A 13,891-nucleotide genomic window follows, 5' to 3' on the forward strand; every position below is an offset into this window, starting at 1 on the left:
TGGGGGTTTCCACTGCAGCCGGGGCACCAGGCCTCTGTCTCCACCCACCACCCCTCCTCTCCCTGACTCCTGGGTTCCTCTCATTAGGAGAGGGTCTTCTTGAAGTTGTCTCCCACTCATGGACCAGATAAAATGATTAGAAAACAAGCCAGGGCTGCCGCCCCTTGTCTATCCTGACTCTCGGGACCCTACATCTGTTCCTTGGATCTGGCCGGTGCAGCAAGACCCATTTTCTGCAACTCTGAGCCTCTGAGGGGCGAGGATTGGCTGACCTGGGCAGCCTGACCCGGCCGGCCAGCCCTCCCCAGGTGTGCCTGGGTTGAGGTCAATATAAACACCCCTCCAGGCAGCAAAAGCCCCTGCAGCTGTGCCTGACGCCATATTCTCTGCCCCGTCAGCAGTCTCGGGGCTGGGCTGGTGGGAGGGAGTAGGGCCCATGGCTCTATGGGTGGCCCAGTGTGAGTGGGGCTCTGCTGGACTTTCTGCAGGAGTTGCCGGGCTGCCACCTGCTAAAGAAGAGGATGTGTCACCCATACCTGCTGCTGGAATTTCTCCCCTGGCAGAGGTGAGGAAGGAAAAAAGCAGTGGGGGCCGGGACAGAAGGGGTACCTCAGGCAGGGAAATGGAACGCTTCCAGAAGAGTGCCTGGGGCCAGGACCATCCTGGCTGGCCTGCAGGCACCAAGTCGGCCTGCGTGTTGTCACTGGTGTGATTCCAAGCCCCTTCCTCTAGGCTTTCAAGTCCTTGCACACATTCAGGTGTTTTACCTGGGAAGGGTGGGAAAAGTTCAGCAGCAGCTGGCCTGGGGCTCAGCTCACATTTACTCAGAAACGCCTCTTCATGGTCCCCCAGCGTTGCAATGAGGACGCTCCTTGCGGGGGGGCTGCTGGCTGCATGGGAGACGATTCCCCATCTCTGACCAACTTCAGAATTGTTTACCACTGGAGCAAGTGTCCTGATAGGGTTTTCATCGGTGTAACTAGTGGGTTCTTAATTAGCAATGTGAAAGGTGATATCAGAGGTCCTGAATCAGGATGGAAATACTTATCTTACGCATGTACAGGCGTAAAAACCTGGGGAGGCCATGTGCAGCCGGCACCCTTAGGGATGGGCTTCCAACTGACCCCTCAACGTTCTGGTGTCCAGCCACTGCTTTAGGATTTCTGGGGCCCAATGCTGACTCTCAGGGCTCTGCGATCCAGCCTTTGTTGGCCTTTAATGAGACCCGCACTTCCAGGATCCTACACAGCAGGGTCTGTGTGACTGTTCTGTGGCTTCTGTAACAAATGACCACAAGCTGGGCGGTTTAAAACAACAGGAATTCATCCTCCCCCAGTCCTGGAGACCAGACATCTGAGATCAAGGTGTTGCAGGACGGAAGTCTCTCCAAAGGCTCCAGGATAGGGTTCTTCCTGCCTTTTCCAGCTTCTGGGGGCTCCAGGCGTCCCCAGGCTCGTGGCTGCATCCCTCCCGTCTCTGCCTCTGTCTTCACGTGGCTTCTCCTCTGTGTCTGTGCCTCTCCTCTTTTGTCTCTCATAAGGACTCTCTCAGTTGGATTGAGGGCCACTCTAACCCAAGATGACCTCACCTTGAGATCCTTAACTACGTATACAAAGACCCTTTTCCCAGATATGGTCCTGTTCACGTGTTCTCGGGGGACACATCTTTTGGGGCCAGCATTCAACCCATTACCTGTGTATAAAATAACCCTCATTTTAGGAGATTACCAAGGTCCCGTATAGACTGGCGTAGACAGCAGCCATGTGGGTGGGGGTCTGGGGAGAATGAGGACCCTGGAATCGCCTGGAAGGGATGAAGTCCTGGCTTCATTAGGTGAGCTCTTCCACCACGGGGTCCATGGAAACAGCCACTCGACTCTGTCCGTGGAAAGGGACCCAGTGCCGAGTCCAGAAGTGGTTACCTTGCAAAGCTGGCTCTTTTGGGATTTCGTCATCGATAGCATCATGTAACCAGTAACTACAGGCTTGGAGGAATCGCTCTCTGGCACGCGATGACAGCACTGTCACTTCAGGCTCATCAAGCCTAGAATAGGAATGTTTGAAGGAGAAGAGTTTGGGAGATTGCGAAGCTTGGTTGTCAAGGAAACTGAGCAGGTTTGTCAAGGAAACTTCTCCCTTAAACTGAAGGCAGGGCTGGGAGAGCTGGACTCCAGAGATCTTGTAAAGGGGCTGCTCTGAAGCACCATCACCTGAGAGGTGGTCTCAGCGTGAGCTGGGGTTTGAGAAAAGTGTGATGAGATTGAGCCTGACTTTCTGTGACAGCTGGGGAGGGGTTTGTAAAGCACCTTGGCTTTTAAGGCAGAAGTTTGTTGCTGGACAAAGTGTCTCCCAAAACTGGGCTGAAGCTCAAGCTGTCTCTTTCCCCTTCTTGTGACAGTCCAGGGCAGGTGGGTGTCAGGGCCCAGGCTCTGTCCCCCTTGTTTCTCCTCCCTGCTTCCAGGTGAGGGCTCCAACCAGCAGGGTGGGGTGACCAGGTGGGCATCATGCCCTCCGTCCTAGGATGCAGGCTGGCCAAGGCCCTCACCACCTCCATCACTTCCCCTTGGTAACACGAGACACTACACCCTAGCTGTAAGGAGTGAGCAAGGCTGGGAGGTGCAGGGTAGCTGTGAACAGGAAAAAGGGAAATGGGTCGTGATGGGTAGCTGCGCGGCCCTGCTGTGAGGGTCGCCCAGACGCTAGCGCACAGACTCTGGGTCCTGTGAAGGTTCGATGCTTTGTGGTTCTGGAAATCCTATAGGAGACGGTCCACAGCAGGTGAAGCTAATGCTCTCAGTGGAGGTGGTGAAGCTAAAGATCTGCAGTGCAGACCGAAGGTGCCGATGTACATACAGGACAAAACCATCTCGTGTGAATGGACTTCAGGCACGTTTAACATGAATGCAGTCATGTTAATGCCTAGCACCTTCTATCTTGTGCCTCTCCTCAGGGACCCCCTCCTCGGTTCCTGAGGATCCTGTAACTCCCGTACAGGGGGATGGAGAGTGGGCTCTGTCCAGTCTGAGCCCTGAGTTACCCTGCGTGTGAGTCTGCTCAGGACCGCCGTAACAAATACCACAGACTGGGCAGCTTGAATAACGGACCTATCTCCCAGTCCTGGATGCTGTCTGAGATCAAGGTGTATGCAGGCTGGTTTCTCCTGAGGCCTCTCTACTTGGTACTTAGACAGCCATCTTCTCCCCAGGTCCTCATGTGGTGTCCCCCTGTGCCTATCTGTGTCCTAATCTCTTCTTGTAGGACACCAATCCTATTGGATTAAGATCCACCCTAGTGACCTCATTTTTACCTTGATCGCCTCTTTAAAAATCCCATCTCCAAATACAGCCACATCCTGGGGTCCTGGGGGTTAGGGATTCAGCATGTGAATTTGGGGGGCATGGCTGAGCCTATCCCATCCTCCTTAGGAACCAAGTGTGCCTCGGTCCTTCCTTCCCTCAAGCCACATGAGGTGATGTAATGGCTCAGGGAGAGGCCACTCGTGCAGAGTCTGTGTCCCAGCTGGGGAGCCCTTCTCTGCTCTCTCTGATCAGGCCGTGGCCGTGCCAGTCCCCTCCTGAGGTGAGCAGTTCTGGGGTTTTGTGCCGTGTCGCCTGGCCGGCTGAGGTGCTCATTGTCAGGGAACCCAGGAGCCAGCAGCCTCGTGGGGATGCCGGGGACTCTCAGGGCCTTGGCAGATGTCTCTCCCAGCAGATACCCTAGCGAAAGTGGGGAAACGTTTGGGGGATTACAGGTGGGGGAGAGTCACAGTCTCGTTTATGCTTCAGAAAGACCACGTTGGGGTGGGATGTGAGGTGCACCGTGCGGGCAGGGAGTTCTGTCAGGGCCTGATGGAGGAACCAGGCACAAGATCGGGCACAAGATCAGACTGCTGTCGAAATCTCGGCTTCCCTGTGCACCGAGGCCAAACAGAAATACGGAGACAGGGATTTTGGAGGAAGAGAGAGATGGCTTTATTCTTCTGCCAGACAACAGGGAAGACACAGCCAGCTAGCGCCTCAAGAACTGGGCACCCCTTCTTGAGAATCAGGGAAGATTTTTTACGTGGGGCTCTCGGAGTCCGGGGTATAGGATGAGGATCGAAGTAGTGAAGGTCTTGCATTCCTCCTTTCCTTTGCATTATTTCAAAACAGTCATAGATGGCATCAGGCTGCCCGGTAATTGGGGTCCAGCAGTCTGGTAATTGTGTCCATTTGCCTCTGGTTTATCGGCCGGTGACCTTGTTTCTGAAATGCAAAAACTATAGGGGGTGACTTGTTATGAGGGGCGTATAGAATGTAAGTGCTGGACATAATAAGGTTAGGGAGTGAGAGGCAGGGGATGTAACTCACACAGAGTTAGGGGTAATGGGTGCCAGAGGTAAATTATATAGTGTCAGGGAGTGAGGTTCGCTTTGTAAAGTACACATCTAGTTACTACAAATTAGTGACAAAGTAAAACAAGGAGTGATTAACTCTTTCAGGCCAGATTATGTTTCTTCTCTAGCCTATTCACTGTTCCCTTTGTTTTCCTTGTTCTCAGGGGAGGGAAAACTTCATTTCTATTTTTGCTGCAACAAGACTCTGGAGGAGCAGATGACAGTCAGTGGGGCACAAGGAGAGTGGGAGCCTGGGAGACCCCAGTGTTACCGAACGAAACTTGGGGCCGCTTGCCCGAGTGCAGTAAAGCCAGTCTACTGACACCGGGTGTGGTGAAGGGAAGTGCAGCTTTAATTGTAAGAGTGCCAATACAAGGAGGCCAGGTGGCCTGTGCTCTAAAACCCCAAACTCCCTGAAGGATTTCAGCAAAGGAATTTTAAAGGCCAAGTGAAGGAGGGGGGTCGCAGGGTATGCGATCAGCTGGTGCACAATTCTCTGGTTGATGGTGAGGTAACAGGCGGTTAACATTATAAATTCTTAGGCACCAGAAGTTCCGGGGCTACCTGTTCAAGATCATCAGGTGGTTAATTTCTTCCGTTTGGTGGTGGTTTCAGCATCTGTAAAACAACTCAGGAAGCGTGCATCAGATACTGTTATGCAGGTACTTCGGAGAGGAGCTACAGCAGAGGATGTGGGGGAGCGGTCTGTCCTGGGAAGGCCCCGTAGGGTCCTGCTCGGTTACACCCGGTGCCTGGGCTCGGCAACCTGGGAAGGTGGGGCTGCTCCTGGGTGTGGGGAGCTGCAGGATCCCAGTCCTCTGAGGGGCCTGTTAGCCCCCAAGGTGAGATGGGGGTGCAGTGACTGGACAGAGGCGTCTGGCCTGCGAGAGGGGTCGAGGCTGGAAATGTCACGGGAATCATTGCAGGGAGGGAGAGGAAAGGCCAATGGGGGCAGGTAGGTCACAGCAGACTATGTGCAGGTGACTGCGGTCCTGTTGGAAGCAACTCAGAGCCAGAAAGGAGTGGCCGTCAGGGGCTCAGCTCCATTCTCTTGTTCCTTTGTAAAACCACTGTGTCAGAGTTTGAGACACTGCCAGGAGACTTCTGAGCCCAGTGCTGCCATGGCTTCATCAAAGGGGTCCAGGGGGAACACAGAACCACTGCAGGCCCCGCCCATGTCCGCACTGGGAATGAATCCCATCGGGGTTCCTGGGCTCACAGACTTGAGGGAACCTCTGTCCTCAGGAATGGTCTTCCTCCTTCCTCTCACCTGCTGGTCAGAGGCCCAGGCACCCCGAACCTGGCTCCACCCCCAGGGGCCTGGATTCTGGGACAGCTTAGGGGTAAGCAAGACCCTCATGTTCCTTTATCTGCCTGGGGGCGAGAATGTCTTAAACGCTGCAATTGACTGATGATAGAGGGCTGAGTGTTTCCAGCAGGTATGGGTGGAAAGATGGGGCGTGAAGTTCCTGTGTCTGCAGGGTCTTCCCAGCGTGAAGATCTGTGTGTTTCCCCGGCCAGTCAACATCCGCCCAGGAAGCCCAGATCCAGCATTACGAGGGCAGAGGCTCTCCCCTTGCTTATCTGTAACTTCCCACTCCCACAGTGAGGAGCCTGGCTCCCACCATCTGCCATTTCTGTATGCATTGCTCCTTTCCAGGTTACATGTGCAGAGGTTTCAGAGTTGTTAGCTACTACACCCTGGAAAGAACTTCGTAAAATAAAGCCCACTGTTTATATACGGTCCATTTTGCCTTTAATCTACAGATTCCATTCATTTCCAAAGGTAACTTAGGTCAGCACCTTTGATCCCATCCCCTACGGTGAGTTGTTTCCATATATTTCTAATACAGTTAGACTCTGTCACATAATGTATTCCATCCTGCAACACTCCTACATCCTAAATAACTAAATTTGAATAGATTATGATTGGCCCATTGGGCTATGCACATCTGTGGGTTTAGACAAATGCATAGTGACAGGTATCCATCCTAGAGTGTCACATGGAACACTTCAAACCCCCCACCGCATGATCTGCTTATCATCTGTGTAGCTTTGCCTTTCCCAGAGTGTCACCACTGGGGTCATACTGTGTGCAGTCTCCTCAGCCTGGATGCTTTCACGTAGCAGTATATACTGAGGATTTATCCATGTCTTTCCATAGGCTGATGGTGCATTCCTTTCTGCTGAGTAGTATTCCACTGCATGTGTATGGGCGGAAAAACAATTTTCCCTCTACTTTTCTAGGTTCTTGGTTGAGGCCCCCCTGCCCCTGAAATAAAAGACAGATTACCAGGAGAAAAGCAGAAGTTTAATTACATGTATACCTTCTGAATACAGGGGGGATAGCAAGGAAAACTGAGTCACTCCCTGAAATGACCAAAACCATCCCCTTAAATACCTCTTCAGCTAAAAACAGAAGAAATATGCTGGGGGAGGGGGGAAGACCACTTATGGCAGGTTATCATGCAAAGCACAGTAAACAAGGGTATGATTGTTTGCACATTTAAGTCAGGACTTCTCCATTGCAAAGAGTTACTTAAGATTTAATTATCCTTCCATTTTTGGTGCAAAGAGGGACATACCCTTATAAATGGAGACTTCTGTATTGTAAATGTCTTTCATAAAACAGCAATCTCAGTTTTCTGAGATATTTTTATTGGATATATTATTTTATTTTTGGCTGCATTGGGTCTTCGTTGCTGCGTGCAGGCTTTTCTCTGGTTGTGGCGAGCAGGGGCTACTTTTCTTTGCAGTGCATGGGCTTCTCATTGTGGATTTTCTTCTCGTGGAGCACAGGCTCTAGGTGTGCAGGCTTCAGTAGTTGTGGCACACGGGGTCAATAGTTGTGGCTCGTGGGCTCTAGAGCGCAGGCTCAGTAGTTGTGGAGCACGGGCTTAGTTGCTCTGCGGCATGTGGGATCTTCCCGGACCAGGGCTCGAACCCGTGTCCCCTGCATTGGCAGGCAGACTCTTAACCACTGAGGCTCCAGGGAAGCCCCCCCCTTTTTTTTTTTTAAAGCAGACCAATAATCCTTATGCCAGAGAGACATATTTTGGGGTGGCATATTCTACTCACCTTGACATGGATGTACCCCAATTTGCTTATACATTCATCTTTTGAAGGATATCCTGATTTCTTCAAGTTTTTAGCCATTATGAAAGTGCTGCTGTGCATAATTGCATCCTTGTTTGCATTTGGACATAGATTTTCAAAGCAGTTGCCTGAATACTGGAAGCATGATTGTTGGATCCCAACGTGAGACTTGTTGCGTTTTGGAAAAAACTGCCAAATTGTCTTACAAAGTGGCTGCACATGCTTCCCCCCAGCTATGAAGGAGAGCTCCTTTTGTTCCTCACCCTCTAGCAATTGGTATTTTCATATTTTTGGAGTTTAGCAGTGCTAAATAGGTATGCTGTGATATCTCATGATTTTAATTTGTAATTCCCTAATGGTATATGATGTTGAGCTTGTTTCTGTATGATTTTTACCATCTGTATATCTTTTTATGGCGGGATGTCTGTTCAGATCATGCTGTTCACGTTCATGCTTAGAGGAGCCCTGTCTCCTCAGGACCCACTGGGGCTTTGGCTTCTGGGACACGCGGGTTGCGTCCACGCTGACGGCTGGGCTTCAGGACAAGCTGGGGTCGAGTCCACACTAACAGAAGCCGAGTCTCCTCAGGACCCCCTGAGGCTTCAGCTTTGGGACACTGTGGGGTCCAGTTCATGCTGAGAGGAGCCTGGTCTCCTCAGGACCTGCTGGGAGGTGACACCACTGAGGGAAAAGGTGAGGAAATGTGGGGAGAAGGTTCCTGTGCGTTGCTGACCGCTGAGGGTGTCTGTCTTCAGAGGACCCAGGAGAGGAAGGGCTTGATGTGGAAAACTGGGTTTTTGGCCGCTTTTGTGTGTGGTGTAGACAGAGTGCAATGTTGTTCTTTGGCGAGTGGCGTCCGGTTTTCCCAGCACCGTTCATTGAGGGGACTGTACTTTCCCTGGTGTACGTTCTTGGCTCCTTGCTTGTGAATTAACTGATCACATACCTGTAGGTTGGTTCCTGGGCTCTCTGCTCTGTTCCTCTGGTCTGTGCGCCTGATTTTGTGCCAATTCCACACATTTTGGGGAATGTAGCTTCGTAATGAAGTGTGAAGTCAGGGAGCGAGATGCCTCCAGCCCATTCTCCTTCCTCAGGGTGGCTTTGGCTCTTCTGGGTCCTTTGTGGTTCCACACACATCTTAAGATTGTTTGCTCTGTTTCTATGGAAAGTGTCTTTGGACTTTTGGTAGGTATTGTGTTGAATGTGTACATTAATTTGGCTAGAATGCATATTTTTTAAAATTAAAAAAAAAATTTTGGGCCACACCGTGTGGCATGCAGGATGCGGGATCTTAGTTCCCCAACCAGGGATCGAACCTGCGCCCCTTGCAGTGGGAGCGCAGAGTCCCAACCCCTGGATGGCCAGGGAAGTCCCACCTTAGAATGCATATTTTCACACTATTCTTTTTACCCATGAGCACGGGGTATCTTTCCATTTATTTTTGTCTGTTCAGTTTCCTTTATCAGTGTCTTCCAGTTTTCATTGTGCAGGTCCTTCACGTCCTTGGTTAAATTTACTCCTAGTTATCTTTTTGGATGCAATTGTAAGTGGGATTTTTTTAAAAAATTCTTTTTCTGATGGTTCATTATCAGTGTATAGAATCACAAATGATTTTTGTGCATTGATTTTTCTTTCTTTTGTATCCTGCAGCTTTACTGAATTCATTTTTTAGTTGTAACAGTTTTTTGTTGGTTGAATGTGGAAAACTAGAATTCAGAAATCCCACTGTTTCAACTACATCTAGGTCATCCACAGCACCCAAGACATAGTGGCTCCCAATATAATCTTCCCACGGTGCCTCTTGTAGTATGTGGCCTCCTACGAGGGTGATTGGCATCACCACTGCGGGTGAGCTGGATCTGGGTAGAGCTTGGCCTCTATAAGAAAGTTTGATGTCTGTATTTCTGGCGTGGTACGACATGGTTGTTTGATAAGCACTTTATTTTCTAGTAAATTTCAAGTGTATAAAAAACTTCAAATAGCAGTATCAAGTTTTCCACATTCACAAAATACACCAGTTTGTTTTACCCTGTGAGAGTGGGAGGGCCACTCTCCCAGGGAACCAGCACATAACCCCAAAATGGGGAATAATTATGGTTTCCACATTATAATCCTATCCCCAGACCTGCTTCAACTTTCACCAGCTGCCCCAGCTTTGTGGAAACGTATTTTTCCATTCGAATCCAGTTTTCTTTTCTTGGAACCATCACTGGGGCTTTTCCTCACTTTAAAAACCTTGCTGGATTTAAAGTGTACAAGATGAGCATGATCTGGGTGGTTTTTCTGTATGGCTGCTTTCACTTAGGATGTTTTCAATGTTTATCCGCATTGTAACATTGATCATTATTTCATTCATTTTTCCATTGTGATTAAAAACACATAACATTTACCACTTAAACCATTTTTTAAAGCTTTTTTAAAAAATTTATTTTATTTTTTGGCTGTGTCGGGTGTTTGTTGCTGTGTGCAGGCTTTCTCTAGTTGCGGCGAGCGGGGGCTACTCTTAGTTGCTGTGTGCAGGCTTCTCATTGCGGTGGCTTCTCTTGCGGAGCACGGGCTCTAGAGCGCAGGGTCAGTATTTGTGGCGCATGGGCTTAGTTGCTCCACGGCATGCGGGATCTTCCAGGACCAGCGCTTGAACCCGTGTCCCCTGCATTGGCAGGCGGATTCTTAACCACTGTGCCACGAGGGAAGACCCATTTAAACCATTTTTAAGTGTACAGTGCTATGGCGTTAACTACATTCACATTGTTGTAAAAATATCCTCACCATCCATCTCCAGAACTTTATTTTCCCCATGTGAAACCATAGCCATTAAACACTAACTCACCTCAACCTCTGGCAACCTTATTCTACTTTGTCTCTGAATTTGACTTATCTGGATACCTCATACTAGTGGAATCATAGAACGTTTGTCCTTTCTGTGTCCGGCTTGTTTCACTTAGCATAATAACTCCAAGGTTCATCACATTGTAGCATGTGTGAGAATTACCTTAGTTTTAAAGGTTGAGTCATATTCCATTGTGTATATACTACACTGTACTTATCCATTCATCTGTTGAAGGATGTGTTGTGTTGCTTCCACCTTTTGGCTATTGTGAATAATGTTGCTATGAATATGGGGTACAGATATCTGTTCCAGTCCTTGCTTTCTAATATTTTGGGTGTACACCCTGCAGTGGAATCAAGGGATCATACATTTTCCATGTTTTTGTGGAGCCACCATACAGTTTTCCACAGTGGCTGTATAATTTTACTTTATTCCTTTATATGACAGAATAATGCAGCTTATGTGTCTACCTTATTTTGCTTATCTGTTTACCTGCTGATGGACATTTAAATCTTTTCTACCTTGGGCTACTGTGAACAGTGCTGCTATGAATAATTGGTGAACAAGTTTTTGTTTGAACACCTGTTTTCAATTTTTTGGGAATATGTCTAGGAGTGGAGTTGTTGAACCACATGGTAATTATATTTTATATTTTTGAGTAAATGCTAAAGTTTTGTACATATAGACTGCACCATTGTACATCTCCACAAGTAACTTTTAAGGGTTCTAATTTCTCTACATTGTTGCCAACATTTGTTATTTTTATTTATATATTTATAAATTTATTTTTATTCTAGTGTGTGTGAAGGGGCATCACATCGTGGCTTTAATTTGCATTTTCATCATGACTACTGATGTTTGACATCTTTTCATTTCCTTGTTGACCATTTGTATGTCTTGCCTGAAGAGCAGTCCATGCAAGCCATTTGTCTGTTTCAAAAATTTTATTGTTTGTCTTTTTGTTGATGAGTTGTAAAAGTCCTGGGTATATTCTAGGTAAAGAGTCTTATCAGATATACAACGTGCCAATATTGTCTTCCATTCTGTGAGCCGTCTTTTTACTTTCTGGATAGCCTCTTTTGATGCACAAAGGTTTGTAATTTTGAGGAAATCCAATTTGTCTATTTTTTCCTTTCATTTCTTATGCTTTACTGTCAAATCTAAGAAACCATTGCTAAATTCATGGTCAAGAAGATTTAATTCCTTGGTTTATTTGAGAGTTCATACAGTCATCCCTCGGCACCCACTAGGCCAGGCTTTAGGTCTTGGGTTGAGTCAGTGTGAGGGTTCAGGGGCCATGGTTTAGGGTTATGGGTCATTGTTGGAGAGTCATGGTAGAGGGTTGTGGTTAAAGGGTCAGGGTCGGGGATTAGAGTTTAGGGGTCAGGAGCGAGGGTCTAGGGGTCTGGGGCTACGGTTGTTAGGGGGTTAAGGTTAGAAGTTAGGGTTCTTAGGGTAAAGGTTAGAGTTATGTTTAAGCACAATTGGCCCTCATTGCCCTCCCCTCTCCTTCTCTCTGAAGCCTCCAGAATGGATAGGACTTGCCCAGGGTCAGACAGGAGTCAGGGAGCTGAGGTCAATAACTGTTTTTCTGGCCTCCCTTCCCTCAGTCCTGGGCTCTGAGAGAAGAATGAAATGTCTGTTCTTGTCTCGGACTGTTTCTTACCCAACTCAACCTCTGTCAAGGATTGGGGAGGGTGTCAGAAGTCATGCATGGTTTCCTTCTGCCCTCCTACCTGGGAAGGGTGATGCTGGCCCTACTCTGCCTGGGCAGCCCCAGGTTCCAGCACAGCCCAGACAGCAGGGCACTCAGTGGACATGTGTGGATTTATACAGGACTGGGTGCAGTGACCTGCCAGCCCCCAGATGTTGCCTTCTTAAGGGCTGGTGGGGCCCTCCTGACACTGGAGGCATCCTTTGTCCCATCTGAGTGGGCATGAATAGATGATCAGGTCTCAGGCAGGACAGCCCTTGACCTCTGACTATCCAGGCAGGCATCTGTGGTCCTCTAGCTCAGTCCAGCCTGGGCATTGCCAGGCCCTCATGTATAGTTACAGAGCTGACCGTGATGCCGGGCAATTCAACAGCTACCTAGGCAGTGTAGACATTCCTTTGAGAAGTTTCAACTACCAACATCCATGTGGTTGAGAAAAAGGCCTCCCCCTCACAGCCTCATAGGCTGCCAAGAGAAGTAATAATCCTCTAAACATTGGAATGTGTCCCTGACACAACAACCATACAGGAGACCATGGCCCTGAAATCCTTTGTCCTTTCAGTCGTTAGAAACTTTTGACATTCATATTCATTAAGAATCAAAGATATGGGAGCACCTGGACCTCACAATGGGAGGCTCACACTGAGACTGCATTGTCTTGGAGAGCCATATGCATCCATGTGGCCTCTGGAAAGCCTGCCAATTATGGGTTCCATGGCATGGAATAATTCTTGAGCCTCCCATTACTTCATTGCACAAGAGTTTCCTTACCACCCTAGCATTTGGTTTCTTCACTTAGTAAATGAGAGAGAAGAAACTGGAAAATGAGCAGTATTGTTTTTCAGGGATGGGCAGTTAATATGGCCAGGGAGATGGCATAACTCAAGGGCTCCCACCTCTCAGGGGCAGGAATGAGGACTGTGTGTCTTCTGAGGGCACATGGGCTGTTTTGGGCCCACCTCTGAGATGTGAGGACCTGATGCCCAAGGAAAGAGACTTGAGTTTACCACCACCAACGATCCTGACTTGTCAGCAAGTGAAAGAACTTCTTGCAGTCTTGGGAGGACAGTAAGAGCACTGGATGAGTAGCTGCAGCCCCTGACCCTGAGTTGAACCCCTTTCTTCCTTTTGTGTCAGATTCTGTGCTGTGCAGTGAGCTGTCATTGACTTAGAATCTGTTGCTTTCTGCCAGCCAGCATCTGTTCTCAGGCCCAAGTGCCTCAGTTTTCCTTTGGGAATTACATCTCACCTGCTTCCAGTCCAAACAGTTGCAGAAGGATGACCCCATGTTCCACCCAGCTTGAAAATGGGTTTACAACCCACATCTAGTCAGTCCCATTTTCCATCTTCTGGTGATGGGTCAAGGATGAGAATGCAACCCAAGCCAGATCAAAGGCATTTAAAACCATGACTTTCTTGGAACCCAAGAAAAGGAGAAACTCTTTCTTGGAAAATGGATGGTGAGTGGTTGTCAGCCTAGAATTGCTGTTGGCCCAAGGGCAATGAGAGAGCCTGTGCCTGTGAATGGGGTCCCCCAAAGGCACTGAGCAGGACAAAGTTTTGGAGAGAAGCAAGGTCACACTGAGATAGTGTGAGCCACTGGACCTGCCAGGTCCAAATCCATTCTTTAACTTGCCACTTGCAAGTATTAATTTATTTCTACCCTTACAATAAATACTAACTTATTTTACTTCAGTAAGTGTGTCCAGTCGTTGGGAAAAGAAAAATTCGTAGTTGATACATCTGAATCAATAATCCCTTATCCTTCCTCAGGTGTCCTCACTGGGTAGGCATGGCTGGGGGAGATGAAGATTCTGGGTGGGACCAGATATTAGTGGAGCTGCCAAACAGCTCTGCCCCTGTTCCTTCCCTGTCCC

The sequence above is a fragment of the Eschrichtius robustus genome, chromosome 3, assembly GCF_028021215.1.
Source record: "Eschrichtius robustus isolate mEscRob2 chromosome 3, mEscRob2.pri, whole genome shotgun sequence".
Classification (NCBI taxonomy): domain Eukaryota; kingdom Metazoa; phylum Chordata; class Mammalia; order Artiodactyla; family Eschrichtiidae; genus Eschrichtius; species Eschrichtius robustus.